This window comes from Gadus morhua, chromosome 5 (assembly GCF_902167405.1).
Source record: "Gadus morhua chromosome 5, gadMor3.0, whole genome shotgun sequence".
Classification (NCBI taxonomy): Eukaryota; Metazoa; Chordata; class Actinopteri; order Gadiformes; family Gadidae; genus Gadus; species Gadus morhua.
In genome coordinates this window covers 18,904,114-18,923,117 of record NC_044052.1, presented here as the reverse complement: position 1 = coordinate 18,923,117, position 19,004 = coordinate 18,904,114, and the positions used below count along the sequence as shown (strand labels likewise).

Genomic DNA, 19,004 nt, shown 5'->3' with positions numbered 1-19,004 from the left:
CACACACACACACACACACACACACACACACATTCAGACAGACATACTCACAAACACAACACAAGCGAAACAACACACAGAGCCACACACACACACATTCAGTCAAACATACTCACACACACAACACAAGCGAATCAACACACAGAGACAGACACAGCTCCCACACTGAGGTGGTTGTAAACGGTTTTGTTACAAACCGCAAATACATCAGGCGTTAAGTCAGAAAGTTGATCCAAAATCGCCTCTTATTACACCACAAAGACGTACGCATGGACCACAGACCTACGTCACCACCACCCCAAGTATCTGTGCAGGCCTGACAACCCCCAACACAACCTCAAACACCACCCCCACCCCCACCACCTCCCACCCAAGCTCAACCCCATCCCACTCTCACCCCCCTCCAACTCCTCCCCCTCCCCCACCACCTCCACGCCCGTCCCCATCCACCTCCACCCTAACCACCTCAAACCCCACCACCTCCCCCTCAACCACCCCCACCACCTCCAGCCCCATCCACCTCCACCTTGCAGTGGTCTACCCAAACGCCTCTGGGTCTCATCTGCAAAACTCCGTCTGGGGATTTAGTTTTTTCTAACACCGCTGTGGTTTCTAAGTGCTGACGAAACGCTTTCAAGTCCTGCAGAGAAGAACGGTGCGGTGGGCCTGAGAGGCCGTAATCCGATAACGCCTGAGTGCTGCAGACACGCGTGCGATGTGTAGCGATCTGTTTGAAACCTCCCCCCGTTTCAGTGACTTTAAAACACAACACCAGACAGATCTGAGGTCATGCATCGGCCATTCCTACAAATCATAGAAAAACTATTTACTGAGGACTGTCAATTGTGTGTAATGTATTTATTAAAGTATTTAGAATAATGCATGTTCCTGCAGCTAAGCTTTTAATGTCCCAACAAGGTTGCAGTGTAATAAAACACAAAGGCTGCAGCCGAATACTCATACTTGACAGCTATATAGTAGGCATTTTGTAGTACGTCACAAATATAGTGAGTCTGAATGCTCAGTACGCATTGTGTAGCAGGCAAAAAGTTTCTGAATGCGTACTACCGCCACAGCATACAACGGTAGGTCACTACGCTATCCCACAATTCAGCCGGAGTCTGGTAACCGAAGAAGAAGAACGCTGCGGTGAAAAAGATAAAAAAATCTGTAAATTATCGCAGGTGGCAGGGGAAATACGTAATCTCCAAACATCCGGTGGCGTTTCGGTGGTGTACGGAAGCGTTCGGAGGCGTTCTACGCAGAGCAGTAGAACGTACTGCATTAACGGTCAAGTAGTAGACGCTGCACAGAAATAGTCTATACTTAGTATTCGGATGCACCCAAAGAGATCCCCTTCGTATATCCCTTAATCACAGGAACAGCCTGAAGGCTCCCCCAGCCCACGTAATGCATCACACGTTCACCCTGAGACCGCTGAAGTCAGGGGGCTCAAACCCTCTCGTGACCCCGGCTCCTCCTAGCCGAGTGCCGAGGTGTCCCTGAGCAAGACGGCTCACCCTAACTGCTCCTGACGAGCTGGCTGTCACCTTGCGTGGTGAACTCCGCCGTCGATTTGTGAATTTGTGCATGTGTGGATGAATGTAAAGCACTTTTGATAAAAGCGATATGTAAATGCATTCCATTTACCATTCTGACCAATGTTCAATAGGTCAATACTTTTACAACAGTGTGTGACAAACACACTCGTTTTGTTTTTTTCCGTTTTTTTTCGTTTTTTTCTCTTTCGGTTTTAAAAGTAAGAAACCAGCATTATCCAAATGAACATGTGTGATATTCTTATAGTGATCCATCAGCCCCGCCCTGACACACACAAGATGAACCTTGCGGTTCTTGTAGATACATGGGTATTATCACACTGGAAGACTGTGTGTGATAAGCATAATGCACCAGAGTTCTGTTAGGCCCAGGTATCTCCCCTCTGCGCACTGAAGGAGCAGAGGTGGTTTTCAGTCCGGGCCACAAAACACACTTGTCTTTGACCGCAGCTGCAACTCGGTATGTCTGGTGGTATTCAAATGCTCATTCTTCTGCATCACTGCCGAGAGATTTGCATGTCGATGATCACATGCCCGCTCATGACACACGTTTACAACATGCAGCAACAGCTGTCTGTGTCAACGGACACACAGGCCTGATCCTCCGGACCACTGGTTGACTCTGTGTGTGACCCCAGCATGATGTCCAAGTGGCACAGAGGGAAGTCCTCTTTTCAGCCACTATCCCCTTTCTGCAGCCAAGAGTTTGTGTGTGTGTGTGTGTGTGTGTGTGTGTGTGTGTGTGTGTGTGTGTGTGTGTGTGTGTGTGTGTGTGTGTGTGTGTGTGTGTGTGTGTGTGTGTGTGTGCGTCTCTGTGTTTTGGTGTGTGTGTGTGTGTGTGCGTGCGTCTGTGTTTTGGTGTGTGTGTGTGTGTGTGCGTGCGTCTCTGTGTTTTGGTGTGTGTGTGTCTGTGCGTCTCTGTGTTTTGGTGTGTGTGTGTGTGTGTGCATCTCTGTGTTTGTGTGTGTGTGTGTGTGTGTGTGTGTGCGTGTGTGCATCTCTCTGTGTTTGTCTGTGTGTGTGCGTGTGTGCATCTCTCTGTGTTTGTGTGTGTGTGTGTGCGTGTGTGCATCTCTCTGTGTTTGTGTGTGTGTGTGTGTGTGTGTGTGCATGCTTATGTACGCTCATATGTGTGTGTGTGCGTGTGTGCCAGCGTCTGTGTTCGCATACGTGTGTGTGTGCGTTTGTGTGTGTGTGCGTCTCTGTGGGTGTGTGTGTGTGTGTGTGTGTGTGTGTGTGTGTGTGTGTGTGTGTGTGTGTGTGTGTGTGTGTGTGTGTGTGTGTGTGTGTGTGTGTGTGCGTGCTCATGTACGCTCGTTTGTCTGTGTGTGTGTGTGCGTCTGTGCGTGCGTGCGTCTGATTGTTTTGAGTGTGTAGTGGGTTATGATACTATTCTAGGTCGCTGTGTTTTGTCTTGCTCCAGCCAGTCTGGCACCAAGGCCTTCTGCTCGGCCCCTGGGTCCTGCAAACAATGCTCCCGGGCCGTGGCTATCTCCAGCGGGACCCAGAGAGGCCCCTGGGTCGCCCGGGGCCGGCTGGAGGCTGGAGATAGGTTCACCACACCGGCCACCAGCTGCAGGTCCCGCACCGAGGCTGCAGGCTTGGCATGGCCGGGTCCCAGACTTCCTCCAGATTGGTGAGGAGATAGCGGGCCGTGATAACATGGAGCCAGGAAGGCTGCTGAGGGCTGCTGAGGGCTGCTGAGTCTGCAGGGCGCGTGTTGGCCTGTAGGGGCCGGAACACAGAGCCTGTAGGGACTTGAACCCAGAGCCGTCTCAAGGGGCCGGAAACACAGAGCCTGTAGGGGCCGGAACACAGGCCTGTCTCAGGGGATCGTGTTGGCCTCTAGGGACTGGAACACAGAGCCTGTAGGGGTTGGAACACAGAGCCGTCTCAAGTGGGCGTGGTTAGTGGTTGCTGGGTGCTGGGATTGGCTGAGGGGCAGGTGTGCAACCATCCACGATCGCGACCTGAACATCATTATTTTCACACTACTATTACTTTCCTAAAGTCAATAATTTCCCCCGATACGACTCTCTCTCTGTGGCGTTCGTGTGGACTCCTCTCTCTGTCCGCCACGCTTTGTCCACAACACGCTTCAGGGAGGCTGGAAATGTGTTGTGTAACGCCGCCTCCAACGCTGACCTCCTCCCAGACAAAGGGCTGTTCTGTTCAACGCTTCGCCGTCCAGCGCCTCACTTTGGTTCGGTCAGTGACGCAATTCACCGTCTAAATGTGGAATGAAACCACCTGTCTGTGAACGAGCACAACCACCGCAGCAGAGGAAGGGAGGGGGGGGGGGGGTGGATGGGGGAGATTTCTGCCGGATAAAACCAGATAAAATCGGTTTCGACCTTGTGTTTGGTGACGGGGGCTCATGGCGGACATGACGGCGCTAAAGTAGCCGTCTCCCGCTCCCAGCGCTGAGGACGCAGCCCCGCGTTACGCGACCCAACCCTGGGGCCCAGCGTCTAAACGCCACGCCTAAACACAACCAGATGCTCCTCCGGCCGTGAACCCTGCAGCACTGGGACCGCCGGGCAGGGGGTGGGACCGGCCTGGGCTGCGCGAGCCAAACTCCCCCCCCCCCCCCCCCCCCCCCCCCTCTGAGTCCTGGAGGCTGGCGTCTCTTTTCTGCTCGTTGGGAGGAAATGAAAGTGACGGACCAAAGCCGGGTTCTTACTCGCTGGGCGGTGGTCTTTGAGGCGCCGGCCCACCGTTGACGTGGGATCAGGGGTCCAACAGGCGGAGGTGTGTCCGATGTGACGGCCCGCTGGGCTGGTGCTAGCTCGGTGTGACTACGTGGCGGCGCCCCCCCCCCCCCCCCCCCGAGCTAAGGCTGGGCGCCCCTGGCGTCAGCTCAGAAACCTCGGGGTCTGAAGGTCCTGGTTGAGGGTGCTGAGGGTCCAGGGCTGAGCTGAGGGTCCGAGGGGATGGGGGTCCAGGGGTACTGGGGTGCTGGGGGTACTGGGGTCAGCCAGGGGGGAGCGGCAGTATCTGTACTGAACCATATTCTGATATTATCAACGGTATCTACGACTAAACTCGTCTGGTCCTCTAACGTCATCAATCCCCTTTGAGCTTTATAGACTTAAAAATAGTACTTATAGTACTTTTATACTAGTAGTACTATTAGTAATAGTACTAATAGTATTTGTTTACGGGGAATGGGTTAACCTAGCGATTGTTAATACTTGGCAATTGGTTCTATGAACATCCTTACTGTACCGACAGCGATATATTGTTGTTTCTCTTCTTCTGACAAATGTACTTATTGTAAGTCGCTTTGGATGAAAGCGTCTGCTAAATATCCTGAATGTCGATGTACTCGTAATGTCTTTAAGCCCTGATGTAGTATAGAGACGAAGGGAAACGACATACAGAGGGCAGAGTGCTTCTTCACTGGGTCATTTTAGAGAGAAAAAGGGGCAGATTAGCAGAAGATGAACTTTGGTTGATCAGGTTTTTATTTCGGTAGTTCAGGACCTGACTGGCATGCTGCAGTTGGGGTATCGACTTTCCAACACCAACTGTCAAAGTAGATCAAACCACAAAGGTTTTTTACCATTGGTTGGAATGGTAAGCCCGCCTTCTCTGGACTGGTGATGCAATCCCAGAACCACCTTTGCTTTAACTTCTTCAGTCATTCGATGTCGTCCGCTAAATCCGCTGTTCTGGTGGGTATTTTGTGATACTCTGTCCAATAGGTATTTGGTAATACTTTGTCCAATAGGTGCACCATGGTACTGTGAGAAGGACTGTCTTTATACTGAGCATTCAAGTGACTCTCTAACAGCAAACAGTTTCAAAGGAGACGGGCTGGCTCTCAGCAGGGGGAAACATGCTTGTGTTGTAACTGAAGACTTGGGGAAGCTGGGGAGTTTTGGAGCACGAGAACATCTTTATGGGATTAATCTCCATGGCCTGCGTGTGTTTTCACTGAAAACAGAAAGGACTTTCACATTCCGCAACATCAGCTGTTCTCCTGACTGAAAGATGGCCTCAGCCACCCGAGGCTGGGCCGGAGGATTATCCCCCGTTCTCTTAAATCAAAGTCTTCCTCTTCATCTTTTATATTTCCTACTGGCAGACTTGAACTAGAGATGTGTTATCTTGATAGGTAGGTTGACTGTCACTTTAATCTCCTCTGTCTGTCTCCCTGTCTCCCTGTCTCCCTGTCTGCTAGTCTCTCTCTCTCTCTCTCTCTCTCTCTCTCTCTCTCTCTCTCTCTCTCTCTCTCTCTCTCTCTCTCTCTCTCTCTCTCTCTCTCTCTCTCTCTCTCTCTCTCTCTCTCTCTCTCTCTCTCTCTCTCTCTCTCTCTCTCTCTCTCTCTCTCTCTCTCTACAGACAGACAGACAGACTCACAGACTCACAGACAGACAGACAGACAGGGAGTTTGTCTGTCTGTCCTTCTGGCTATCCAGCTATCCTCCCTTCCTTCCCATCTCCCTTCCTACCCACCTCCCTTCCCTCCCTCCTGGTTCCTTGGCCGGTTCCTCCCTCCTGGTTCCTTGGCCGGTTCCTCCCTCCTGGTTCCTTTGCCGGTTCCTCCCTCCTGGTTCCTTTGCCGGTTCTTCCTTCCTGGTTCCTTGGCCGGTTCCTCCCTCCTGGTTCCTTGGCCGGTTCTTCCCTCCTGGTTCCTTGGCCGGTTCCTCCCTCCTGGTTCCTTGGCCGGTTCCTCCCTCCTGGTTCCTTGGCCAGTTCCTCCCTCCTGGTTCCTTGGCCGGTTCCTCCCTCCTGGTTCCTATAAGGGGTAAACCACATCCATTCCTTCCAGATGGAGCCCAGCCGCAGGCCCCGGGGCTCTGGAAAGACCCTCCGCTCCCTCTGACGTTAGCCCCCCCCCCCCCCCCCCCCTCCACCAAGGCCCAAGAGCCACATGCTAACCATTAGCATGGTGGAGGGGTGGGCTACAGCTCAGCCTGCGTAGAGCAGCGTGGTGGCTTCAGTCCTCCGGCTCTCGGGCTCTGTCCTGTTCTGATTGGATGATGTCCTGAGTCCTCGTATATAAACACACACACACACTTACATTAACTCACACAGACACACACACACACACACCCACACATGCTGCAGAAACCCACAGTAGGCTGCAGTACATCAGTAGGTAGAGCAGGTTGTCTGTCAAACGGCGGGTTCTTGGTCGAATCCCCGGCCCTTCCTCCAGATCCAGCCCCGACTGCTTCGGACCGGCACGCTGTGACCTTGTTTGGTCGAGACCCCCCAGAGGGTCGGGCTGTGTGTATGAATGGGTGAATGGGTGATTGGGTGCCACTCTTGTAAAGTGCTTAGATTGGCCCTAGGTTAGAGAAGCAGCACATAAATGCACTCCATTTACAAACACACGCACGCGTGCACGTACGTATGTACATACATACATACGTGCGTACATACATACATACGTACATACATACGCAAGCACGCACGCGCACACAAACACACACACACACACACACACACACACAATCACAGACCTTTAATGGAGTCTGACGTAGACTACATCTTGTATTCTGGTGTAACATGTAAGACACGTGTGATAGTGTTTAGCAGCGGTCTGAAATCAAAGTCGTCTCGGTCTATCAGTCTCCCCACATGGAAGGCACCTAGCGACACTCACTCAGCTATTAAAAGTTCGAAGGAAACTGGAAATTAGTTTGAGTGGAAAAAAAGTACCGCTTTGATCTCATTAAATGGGAAAAGGTGTATTTAGGTGCACTGTGGGAAATAGGGTTTTAATGGATGCTTCTATATCCAATAAAGAGAGCAAGGCCTCTGACAGCTCCCATGTGGTCTGCTCCCAACCAATCAGAGTACCCACAGCTAATCATGGGGGATTTTACACCATATCAATAAACATCACAATATTCATATGCATTTAGGAAACCCTTCTAAACAGACTAACTGAGGGTCATTACAGTGAGGAATATAGAATATCTCAGAAGTTTCAAACCTATTTCTAAGGGCGTACCTCATGGTAATTAATTTATACTATAAAAGTAGGTACCAGGATAAGTCTTCATTTCACAACGCTGTGATACCTCTCAGAGACCATAAAACGTAGCATTGAACCCTTCGCCAGCCCTATAGCGCCCTTGCTCCACATAAACTCCTCGCTTCTAAATCCAACACCGAGATGCTCTCTCTCGCGCCGCAGCGTCGTAAAGTACACGCCAATTAAACGCTATTCTCGGCCGCGCTCGCAGCGTGTAATTGTGCAAAAACATTCAGAGCGAACGATTGCGATGGTTCTGCTCAGCGGGTCACCGCCCAAATACCGAAATAAGTCTTGCGACTCAAGGAAAAACATCCTGTGTGTGTGACGGGAGTGTTCCCCCGCTGGGCTGTGTCGCTCGGCCGCAGGAGAACCGTGGATGTGTTTAGGGGTTGATCTCTGAAAAATAGCGGGGCTGTCAAAGTCTACAGGCTGCTGGATCTGGGAGCTCTGCTCTCGTGAGCACTGGAGACATGAGGGATTTAGTTCTGTCAGGGTTTATTGTGCTGGGAAAGACGACCGCGGAGGGAGGGAGGGAGGGAGGGAGGGAGGGAGGGAGGGAGGGAGGGAGGGAGGGAGAGAGAGAGAGAGAGAGAGAGAGAGAGAGAGAGAGAGAGAGAGAGAGAGAGAGAGAGAGAGAGAGAGAGAGAGAGAGAGAGAGAGAGAGAGAGAGAGAGAGAGAGAGAGAGAGAGAGAGAGAGAGAGAGAGAGAGAGAGAGATGCATAGGCAGCACTCAAGGAGATGAGCGCACACCGGTATCACACGCTGTATATTTAATCGACCCAGGGCCTCCACCGTTGCATCATGACATCATGACCACCTACTTATAACAACTGGCCCTGGGTCCCCCTTCTCCCCAGTAATCCACCTCCTGTCCTAAAGGGCCTCGCCCATGACTCTGTAAACAAGCGTTTCACTGTCTTACATTCAGACCGTTGTGTAACTCCTGAGTGCATGGTTGTGCGTCCAGAGGGGAGTTTGCAGGCATTCACATCATACTTGTCAATGCCAGTCATGTTTACACTTCACTTCACCTCAGACCACATTTCAAATGATCATGAGCCGTAATCTTCCTCAGTGAGACGCAGCCGAGAACGTGTACGTGTGTGTGTGTGTGTGTGTGTGTGTGTGTGTGTGTGTGTGTGTGTGTGTGTGTGTGTGTGTGTGTGTGTGTGTGTGTGTGTGTGTGTGTGTGTGTGTGTGTGTTTGTTGGGGGGACAGTCGCATTCACCATTATTGCTATGACTAGTGTTTACTTTCTAATTGGATGCTAAGGTGATGCTATTGTTATTGCTAGGCTAACCGCTAACTCTGGGCTTTGATGACGCAATCCACGCTATCAACACTCTTATGTCTCAAAAAATATTTACTTGTAGATTCGGGGGATTTTTTGTAGAATGTTATTAAGCAGGAAAAGGAGCTAACAACGCAAAAATAAAAAGATATATATATATGTGTTCACGTAAACATTCCACTCATAATTTGTTTTCCGAAGAGCGTATGTCCTGCGGATAAAGTGTGTAGACTGTAGAGAGACAGGAGCTTGAGGAGACGGTGGAAGAGCAGACGGTGAGGTCGCTCCACCACAGGGCTGAGGTTCAGCGGCGCTAGGGGCTCCGGCTCCAGCCCGCGCCGTCCAGACACGTCGGCTGTTGTTGACTCTTACTGCAGAGGGGCCGAGGCAATCCGTGCTCTCTTCAGCGGCTCAAACACACACACACACGCACACACACACGCACACACACGCACCCACGCAGCACTATGTGCTGTCGGTTTGGGGAAGTCCTGTGTTGTTTCCTGCGCCATGGCAAGGGGGTGAAAGGTGAGTTTGTTTTCCGGCACTCCTGTGGTCAATGTATTGTTAAGACGAGTCTTGTGGCAACAAGATGCAAATACAAGTAAGAGAAGAAAAGGTGAAACATATTAACAAATACATATCTATATATTTGTGTATTTTTATATATGTAAACATACTTTGAATACATTTATACTAGTAGAAGGAAATGCACTGTGTGCCATACTTAAGGGCCGATACACATTTCCTGTGATGTGACCTCGAGGCCGGACTACACCAATGGTGGTTTCTTGGACAGTCTCTGCAAACAGGTTAATGTTCAGGCTTCACCTAGACTCTGCATAGCCTCCCCCCTTCCTTGCTGTACTGACAGTTTAGTGTTTTATAATACTTTTAAAAGTACTCAATACTAACCCGACCCTATGACGACGAGTCGTCACGGCAACCCGTTGTCCAAGCTTGAGTGCCTGTGGCCGCACATTGAAGACTGAGTAAGTCAGTCTGTCAGAAAGATCCAACATGGCCGCTGTGACGGGACAGCGTCGGGGTTCCCAGGACAGAGAGGAGGGGGGGGGGGTCAACAACAGGGTAGTCGCAGGTTGCAGCCTGCTTTACGACGTCCGTTTAGACGGGCTGTTTTTAATCTCCGACGCTGGAATGTGTGAATCCTGGGCCGCACTCACTACTCCAGGCGGATCGGATTGACTCTGAGGGAACTCTGTGGGAGAGGGGTGGCGGCAGACGTCTGCGAGGAGATCAGATTGCAGCTGTTGAAGGACGGGTAATTAGGTTGCGAGCTGTGATGTGCGGCGGGCTTTGAACCAATGAGGGTTCAGTAATATAATATATCATTTATATAGTCGTATACATATTAAAAGGGTCGGCGGTTATGTTTAACGTTCGGGTTTGTAACCTATTACGGATTGTAAAAAAAAAGTCACTATCAAATGAAATCTAGCTCCCTCAATGAGTACAGGGTATTAATATATTGCGTGTTTTGAAAATAGGGTAGGTTCTCCTCCGGCAATGCCAGGCAAATGGAATTTTGCAGAACGACACATAAACTGTGTTATCGCACAGCTCCGCACAAAAAACACAGAGAGGAGGCCAACAAATCCAGATAAAATCAAATAAAGAGTAAGTAGAAAATTCAAGGATGAAAATGGAATAATCTCTTCTTGGCCATGTAAACCAGTATTACTTCAGCAAAACACGTCCCGGTAGGATGTGTCTGAGTAACATGTGTCCCAGTAACATGTGTCCCAGTAGGTTGTGCCCCAGTAGGATGTGTCGAACGTTTCAGCAGCGTCCCAGGAGCGGCGTGCCGCGGCGCGGCGCTATCTTTCCGTCGCACTTCTATTTTTGCCGCGAGCCGCTGCTAAACCGCGTCAATTTCGACAGAGCAGATCGAGCCGGGCAGGAAGTGAAAAGTAAAAGCCATAGAGCATCCGGTCAATTTTCAAAATAAAACACAATACTCAACATTATTACGTCATGAGTGGTGCCACCCTTTATCCTCATGTGGCCGACACCGGCCTTGCTGGGATCTAACCTCTGAACTGTGACCTGCTGAACTGCTGTGAGGTGTATTGCTGAATCAGGAGGTCAAGGAATTCCCCCCCCCCCACCCCCCCCCTTCTCATGGTTCGTCTCTCCAGGGGTCCTCTCCCCATGTGTCCCGCCCGACCGAAGGTGGATCCTGCTGGAGAACCTGGGCTCTGGGCCAGGGGGTCGGGTTGTAAAGTAATACGCTCGGTGGAGAGAAAACACTTTGGTCGTAAATTTGTCACGCATTTTTGTTTCGAAATATCGCACACAGAGAAGACAAAGACAGCCGAAAGCTGATACTACAATCATATGAAACATGAAGACAGTCAATGACGATTGGCATGGACGTTACGACCTAATACAGCGTTCCACAACGACAACATTATCCAGCATTGCTTCCCAGAAACCGAGACGAAGAAAGCCCTGAGTTTGCTAATGAAGAATGTCTGTTTGTGGGCTTCCACAATGAAGGCATTGGCCTTCCTGCAGTCAGCAGGAAAAAACAGCAAGGAAATCACCAACGGTGTGGGGCGATGTGTCCCGCCGGGCCGGGGCTTACACGGCGAAGGGAGGGCGGGCAGGACAACAACAGTCTGAGGGGGATTATAAACGCCGTGCCCAGTGTGGAATCGTGAATCAGCGTTCACACAGCTTATCGTTCCCGGCCACACACTGCAGAGGTTCAACAGAGAACTGTTTGATGTTGTGTTCTCATGATTGACGACGGACGACACCTGTGCTTGCATTGTCCACACTGAGCCGCGGCGGGGGGGAGGGGGACTTTGAAGGCAAGGTGTGTGTGTGTGTGTGTGGGGGGGGGGGGGGGGGTTCGGGACGGCGAGATCCTGCATCGAATGTATTTCATACGAGCGTGTCAGGAGGAGAAGCATTCGCTGAGGTTGAGGGTGGTGGACTGAATCGGCTGACTTTCTCTCTCAAAACACGACAATACATAAATCTCCGATCCCCCGATGTCAGGCTCTCCGACGCTGCAGAGGGCAGAATCCATTGTGGACGGTGCGAGGAGAGTCAAGTCAAGATCATTTCTCTAACCCTTAATCACATTTACAGTCTCTTCTCGAGGCTTCGCACAAACCACCACCCCCACCCCCTCCCCGTAACCCTCAGCCCTCTGAAGGACAAGGAAACGCTCCCCCAAACCCCGAGGGGAGAACCCTGGACAAAGGAAGGACAGACGATGGATCCCCCTTCCCAACGAGGGTTAGGAGTGGATCGAGGCATCGGATGAACAGGAATAACATCAGAGTACAAAGCACAAAGAGAGTGCTGTGAGTGAAGTTGTGCCGGGACTTTTCTTGGAGGGTTGGTGAGGAGGTGATGGGGAGGACTTCACAGAACCAGAGTCTGATCTGTAAGTCAGCACGGAGCTCACAGCTCCGACACACAGCAGAGACGGAGCCCATCTGGTATTCCCTTTGTGGGGCAAGGCCCGGCGGGAAGTGTGTCCGTACTCCTCGTGAATCACAATGGAGGATGAAAGACGGCCGCGGCTGTTTGAGGATTTTCCACGAGGTTCTAGAAGCGTTGGGCCGACTGGAATATAAAGCTCGCTGCGGATTTAGTTTCCACCTGGGATGATTCGCAGTGGTGCATGCTCTGCTGACGTCAATGAGGCCCGGAACTATGATTCACGGATTCACGGCAGGTGCTTCTGTCCAGAGCAGTGTCTTGACCTGTCATTAGGGAGCAGGTAGAGGTCAGCTGGCTCTGCCTGCAGGTACACTCTGCACACTGAGGAACAGCTTCTCTGTTGACACCTGGAGTCCCTCGCCAGAACCACACCAACCTGCCCACCAATTCAGAGACAATTCCGATTTTCCAATTCATTGGAAAGATCCATTTTATATCCATTTTAATATCCGCATGTAAATGAAACATCATCTATAAACTCCTGGTATTATAAGGCAGGGCTCGGGCCATTACCTCCCGCTCTGATCCGATTGGCCACGTCAACATACTTATTATATTATGTTGTATCTCATTATACTCGGTTCACATAGATACAAACTTGGCTTCATTAATTCCCTGAGCTCAGCCAGGGGGTCTGATCCATACTTTGGAGGATGAGGACAATAATGAACTTGTCGAAGCAGAGACAGAGATTTTTAATATTCACTAATTCACAGCTCGCCGGGAGAGTTCTAGCCCCACCCTCCTGAGACACAGGCCACGCCCCTTACGCTGATGAGAGCGCCGGTGGGATGGATTAAGCCTCCCCCATGATTATTTTAATCAACGGGACCATTAAGCAGAGTCCACCCAGGGTCCCACGGGAAAGACGACTTATTCCCACGGTTCCTCTCACCCATTGGTTGGAGATGGAAGAAAGGGCTCCTCTCATTGGCCGTGTTCTTTCCCAGTCATGACTCTTGATTTATTTGAACCCCTTTGGTCTCTGAATCCTCCCACTCGGCTTACAAGTCGTTTGCCCAGAGCGTTTTCCAACGTTGGTGAAACCTGACCTCAGTTAGCTGTTGCTTTGAAGTAGTTATGTTATATAACATTATAAAGCATTTATGGATGCACAAATAGATAAGGGTTACTTTTTATTTCTAGATCTTGATGTGATGAAAGACGAAAAGTGTACCGTATACGGCCCTTATAGTTCATTAATTCATTTTCATTTGTATTGTCCGTTTTTTGAAAAGGCGGGGGCGTAGGCGTGTCAGTTTATATTTAGTGTGTTCATCCCCAAACCGATTTTATTGTGTTGTACAGTGTATGATGATTGTGTATGTGGTACACGCTTTGTGTTATTATATCGGTGTCTTGTAATCCTGTGTGGGATGGGCCACTTGTGTGGCATGACACGAAAATAAACATCATCATCATTTGTGAAGTATTCCCCACTGGTCTCCCTGGGATCCACTGTGGTTAACACACGTTAAATTGAAGGCCCAGTCCTAAGACATAGGACAGAATAAGACACATTATGAGGTGTAGTTTGATGTCCCAGTTGCATCGTGATATGGAACATCTTGCAGTGTGTTGTGCTTGATACAGAACAGTTCTGAAGACCCTGAGAACTGGCCTGTAGACCAACTCATTCATCATCTCCGTGTAGGCCGGGGTCAGGACTGAGCTGGACCTTGCTGTCAGTTTGCGTGTGTGGGTGGGTGTTTTGTTGTGTTTGTGTGCATATGTTTGTGTAAATCTATGTGTGTGTGTGTGTGTGTGTGTATACCTCTGGGTGAGTGTGTTAGCTTGCTGTAAGCACGCACACTGCTAGCTTTTAGCCTGCACACTGCTAACTGTTAGCATGCACACCGCTAGCTTTTAGCCTGCACACTGCTAGCTGTTAGCATGCACACCGCTAGCTGTTAGCACGCACACCGCTAGCTGTCAGCTAGCACTCGGCTAGCTGTTAGCACTCACACCACTAGCTGTCAGCACGCACTCCGCTAGCTGTTAGCACTCACAATGCTAGCCGTTGGCAAACACACCGCTAGCTGTCAGCACGCATACCGCTAGCTGTTAGCACGCACACCGCTAGCTGTCAGCACACACACCGCTAGCTGTCAGCACGCACACCGCTAGCTGTTAGCACGCACACAGCAAGCTGTTAGCACGCACACCGCTAGCTGTTAGCACGCACACCGCTAGCTGTTAGCACGCACACTGCTAGCCTTCCTAATCCAGGATGGCACATTTCCTTCCTCCTATCATAGGGATCTAAATATACATGTTGACAAACAGCAGAGCCACGCAATTAAAGCACCCGGAGGCGTGGAGGAGCGGAGTCACCCGCCCGCGCCGCCCCAGTCGTTGGTCCGCCGTACGGGTCTTGTAATTGGGGCTCTGGGGCGTGGCCGGGCCGCCGCTGCTCCGCGGAGCGCTGTCAGGCGGGCTCCAGGAATATCCCTCCTCCTCCGCCTCCGTACCAGCTGCAGGAGCCAGGGACACAGCCCGGTCGCACGCCTTCCCTGGAAGGGGACGACAAACACGCACGCGCAGGCACATTTCACGCACACACACACGCACGCACCCGTCTACACAGACACGCACCGACACGCATACACACACACACGCATTCAAGCACACACATACACACACACAGACACAGACGCACACACACAGACACACACAGCACACGCTCACATGCACACACACACACACGTAGACAAATATATATATAGATTAACACACACACATATATGCACACAGTACACAGTAAACTCCTTTTTCCTCACACTGTGCTCTAAGAGGTAAACAGGAAGTGGGCGCTGTGTGGCAGGAAGTTTTCACCCAGCAGTAGCTCCAAGTTCTGGTCAGGATGGTTATGGAGCTTTGGAATGCTGATGAGGATGCCTGGCCGCTTTGCATTCTGGGTAACCTTCTTTAAAACAGCATGGCCATTGTGGTGTCCTTCCTTTTGAAAAGAAAGAACAATAACCCCCTGGAACAGACACAACTGGTTGGATGAGTGAGCAACCAATCCAACAGAAAGTACTAGTGTCAGCCTCCTCTCACCGGACCCTAGAGGTCAAAGGTCACGGCGTCATCTCGTCATCAATTGAACGTCACAGAGAGAGACGTGGCCCTCCTGGAACGATCCACCCTGTTGATCTCGCCGTAAAGTTCACAACCGGGAAATCTGGTGCACTCATCTGTGCCGTGAACAGACCGACTCTTTAGAGCACTCACGACCAGACGGAGAAGGTGGAGGACAGACAGCCAGGGTGTAGCAGGGACAGACAGGACCAGCGAGGCCGTAGCCGTCTTCCTGACCGTCCTGCACGGCGTTAGCCATCCTGTCCAACGTGCGACTGCGGTCGAGGGGAATCTCCCCATCTGGCGCTGCACTGATACCCGATAATAACTCACAAAGCTGTCCCGATCTCTGACGACCGCTGGCCATCTCCCCGCTTTATGTAACCACCCAGCGGGTTGGAACCACGACCCCGTGTGAAGGCCTGGCGGGGAGGACGGCCACCCCTGCTCTCTCTGATGTCCTCAGAGCTCAGAGGACGGCTGTGACCTGGCTCTCTGTTGACATACATCAAGCTCCTCGTCCTCCCCTTGTCCCCGGGAAGATTGGGATCAGCTCCTTAGGAGCGTTGCCTCCTTCCAAAGCCTGTCTGTGATTCAGGACCAATCTGTGTTTATTATCACCAGACGTTCTTGACTTTAAAACAAGACCGTTTCTTTCCCCTTCCCCAGGGACTGTAAGCCTATAAACCGAACGCCAAAGAACAACTCAGGATTATGTCCTGACCTACAGCTCGGTGCCAGGTCCAGAGCAGAGAGAGAGCTGTGGTCCTCAGAACCAGACCTGCATCTTGCATTCGGGCTGTCCCCCTAGTCTTTACTCTCCTGTGTTCCGTCCGGGAGATGAACTCTCTCTCTCTGACACAGGGTTGGCCCGTGGATCACAGCGGCAGGGGGGGGGGGGGGGGGGGGGGGGGGGGAGTTTGGCTCATCATATTCCTTCTCTGGTGATACTTCTCTCTCGCGGATCGTGAGAGAGAAGTATCACGATGGAATACGCTGAGCCAAACTCTGTTTAGTTTGGTAGCTCTCCGCAGCACTCGGATGGATTCATTGTGTGCAGAACATGGAATGTAGCGTGGAGGCTAATAAAGGTGGCGGAGGGAAAACGGTTTGGTTTAGCACAGTGCACAGTGAAGGATATAATGGGAGTTCATATTGAGAAGAACATAGAAATAGACACAAGTAGCAGTAGATAAACAGATGGCACCCCTGGGGGAGTTTAGAAGACTCTAGGAACGACGACATCAAAATAAACGGGATGCAGATTAAAAAGAAAAACGATGGAAACGACCCCATTCAACAGTCGTGCGAATAATGCGTGTGCGTGTGTGTGTGTGTGTGTGTGTGTGTGTGCGTGCGTGTGTGTGTGTTGCACGTGCTTGCGTACATACTTCTGGACTTTATTCTTCAAATTAAAATGAGTTTTACAGTGTGGTGTGTTAGTTATGTGGCTTTTTGTATGTACGAGGTAGTGATAATCACACACACTCTCTCTCTCTCAAACTAGCGGTAGCTCATTCACCCAACTGCCCCTAATCCAGGCTAATGTTTAAACAAATGAGTTTGTTTAAAGTGTGTGCGAGGTCGCGCTTGGACGCACCAAGCTAGACGAAACAATGTACAACGTAAATAACTAGCTGAGCTGCGAGTACATAATCTGGTCTCCATGGTAACCACATCCCGGGTTAGTTTCGGTTTTATTACCTCTGCTCTGTTGGGTAAATATCTAGCGTCTTCACACCGACCAGACTCACCGCAAAGCCCTCAAATCACTAAACCAACAACCTCACCTCGTAGGTAAACGCTCGAAGAGAATTTTATGTGAGAAAACATTTTAAACCTCCCCTGTCCAACCTCTCATAAATCACTGCCTGTTTTCAGCACTCTCTGATTTAATCTGTTTATTGATTAAGTCATTATATCTGGACGGAAGTCAGGCGGTACTAGTTTCGAATTTAACTGTACGAAGTAAGTCTCAGCCAAACGATGACCCTGTTTTTATCAGTTTGTTTCATTTATTCTACTTGTGTTCCACTCATTGTTCATAATGAGTATCCTTTGCCAAATTGATGTGTTGTTGCAACTTGCTTGGAAATACGTGTACAACTTCGTAAATCGACTAATCAACTTACTTTCCCATCACCTCACCCACCTCTTGCTCTCTGAAGTATGGACAGGGCTGGGCTTGGCTACAGACCTTCCCCTGTTGAGCCCCATAGGAGTAGCCTGTCTCCTGCTATTTCAGTAACGTGGATACGTGAAGGAAAGGGTCAACAGACGGGACTTCTCTCGCTGAAGTCATGCCCAATAGGGTGGGGTCCAGAGGTCCATCAAGCCACCAGCTCATGCTTCTCTTTTGCTTCTTGCCACACATGTTATTATCGGGCCAGGAAGGAAATGACACACGAGAGACTCCTTGCGTCTGCGCGACAAAGTATGAGTATGTGTGTGCATGCGTGCGTGTGTTGTTTTGATCGAAAAACACTACAGTGCAAACACACAAACGTACACACATTCTGCGGTCAGTATGTCGTGTGTAAAATCAACAACATTACTACTCTCTCAGTCTTCCCTCCACGTACGGACATTTTTAAATCGCGGTTACCCGTCAGTTAAACAGACGGGTTCCATCACATCGTCGTCAACGGGGCTTTTAATTGGCTGACCGCAAGGCGGACGTCTAGGGACTGCGGCGCAAGCAGCGCTTTCTCCCGCCCGGGAAAAACCGCTGCTTGCTCTACGGTGTGGCTGTAAGACCCTCGGACAATGCCCTGTTTTTGTCTATCTAATTGTATTTTAATGCGGTCGCCGCGAAACGTACTTCTGGCCTTAAACCAAGAAGGAGTGTGGGGGAGGAGGGGGGTGGGGGATCCATAATGAATGAAGCGAGAGACGCGCCTGGAAGACGTCGCGAGGGCTCTCTGCCAACAGCCAACCCGACTCACCTTTCACACACCCCTGCCTCCACCTATTGGCATATAATTATAAAGGAAATGACCCAACCGATCTCACACACACACGCACACACGCACGCAGACACACACACATACACAATGGGGAAAGGAAAGACCAAAATGGAAAGTGGACAGATTTAATATGTGAAAATGATGCGTTCCGAAATAGAGGCACCGCAGTAGGGCATTGTGGGAAATGCTTGGTGCTGTCGTTCTCCGGCGGCTCCGTGCTCGTGGTCTTGAATTTGACCCCGACTAGATAGATGATACACAGAGGGGAAGGGGATGACCACAGCTCTCTCTCTCTTTATTGAAAGCACAAACATACATACACATAGGTACACTCACAAATTGATAGACAAACACACATGCACGCTTTTTCTCACTCTCACTCACTCACACACACACACACACACACACACACACACACACACACACACACACACACACACACACGCACGTTCTCTCTCTCTCTCTCTCTCTCTCCCAGACAGACAAATAGATAGACGGACAGCTGCTATGTCTGGCTTTCCTCTTTAGCCAGGGTGAGTAAAGCAGCAGTGTGTTCGCTGGAGGGCTGGAGTCTCCCCTACAATGGGACTGAACTGTAACCTTGGTGTTAACACCGTTTACGGGCCCACAG

General features: G+C 50.6%; 1 non-coding gene across 1 annotated transcript; it reads right to left on the bottom strand.

The window, feature by feature from the left end:
• Window positions 1-1,852: 1,852 nt before the first annotated feature.
• Window positions 1,853-1,979, bottom strand: LOC115544676 (small nucleolar RNA ACA64). The gene has a single exon (XR_003976998.1). It is a non-coding gene; the product is annotated as a small nucleolar RNA ACA64 (small nucleolar RNA).
• Between the last annotated feature and the right edge of the window lie 17,025 nt (window positions 1,980-19,004).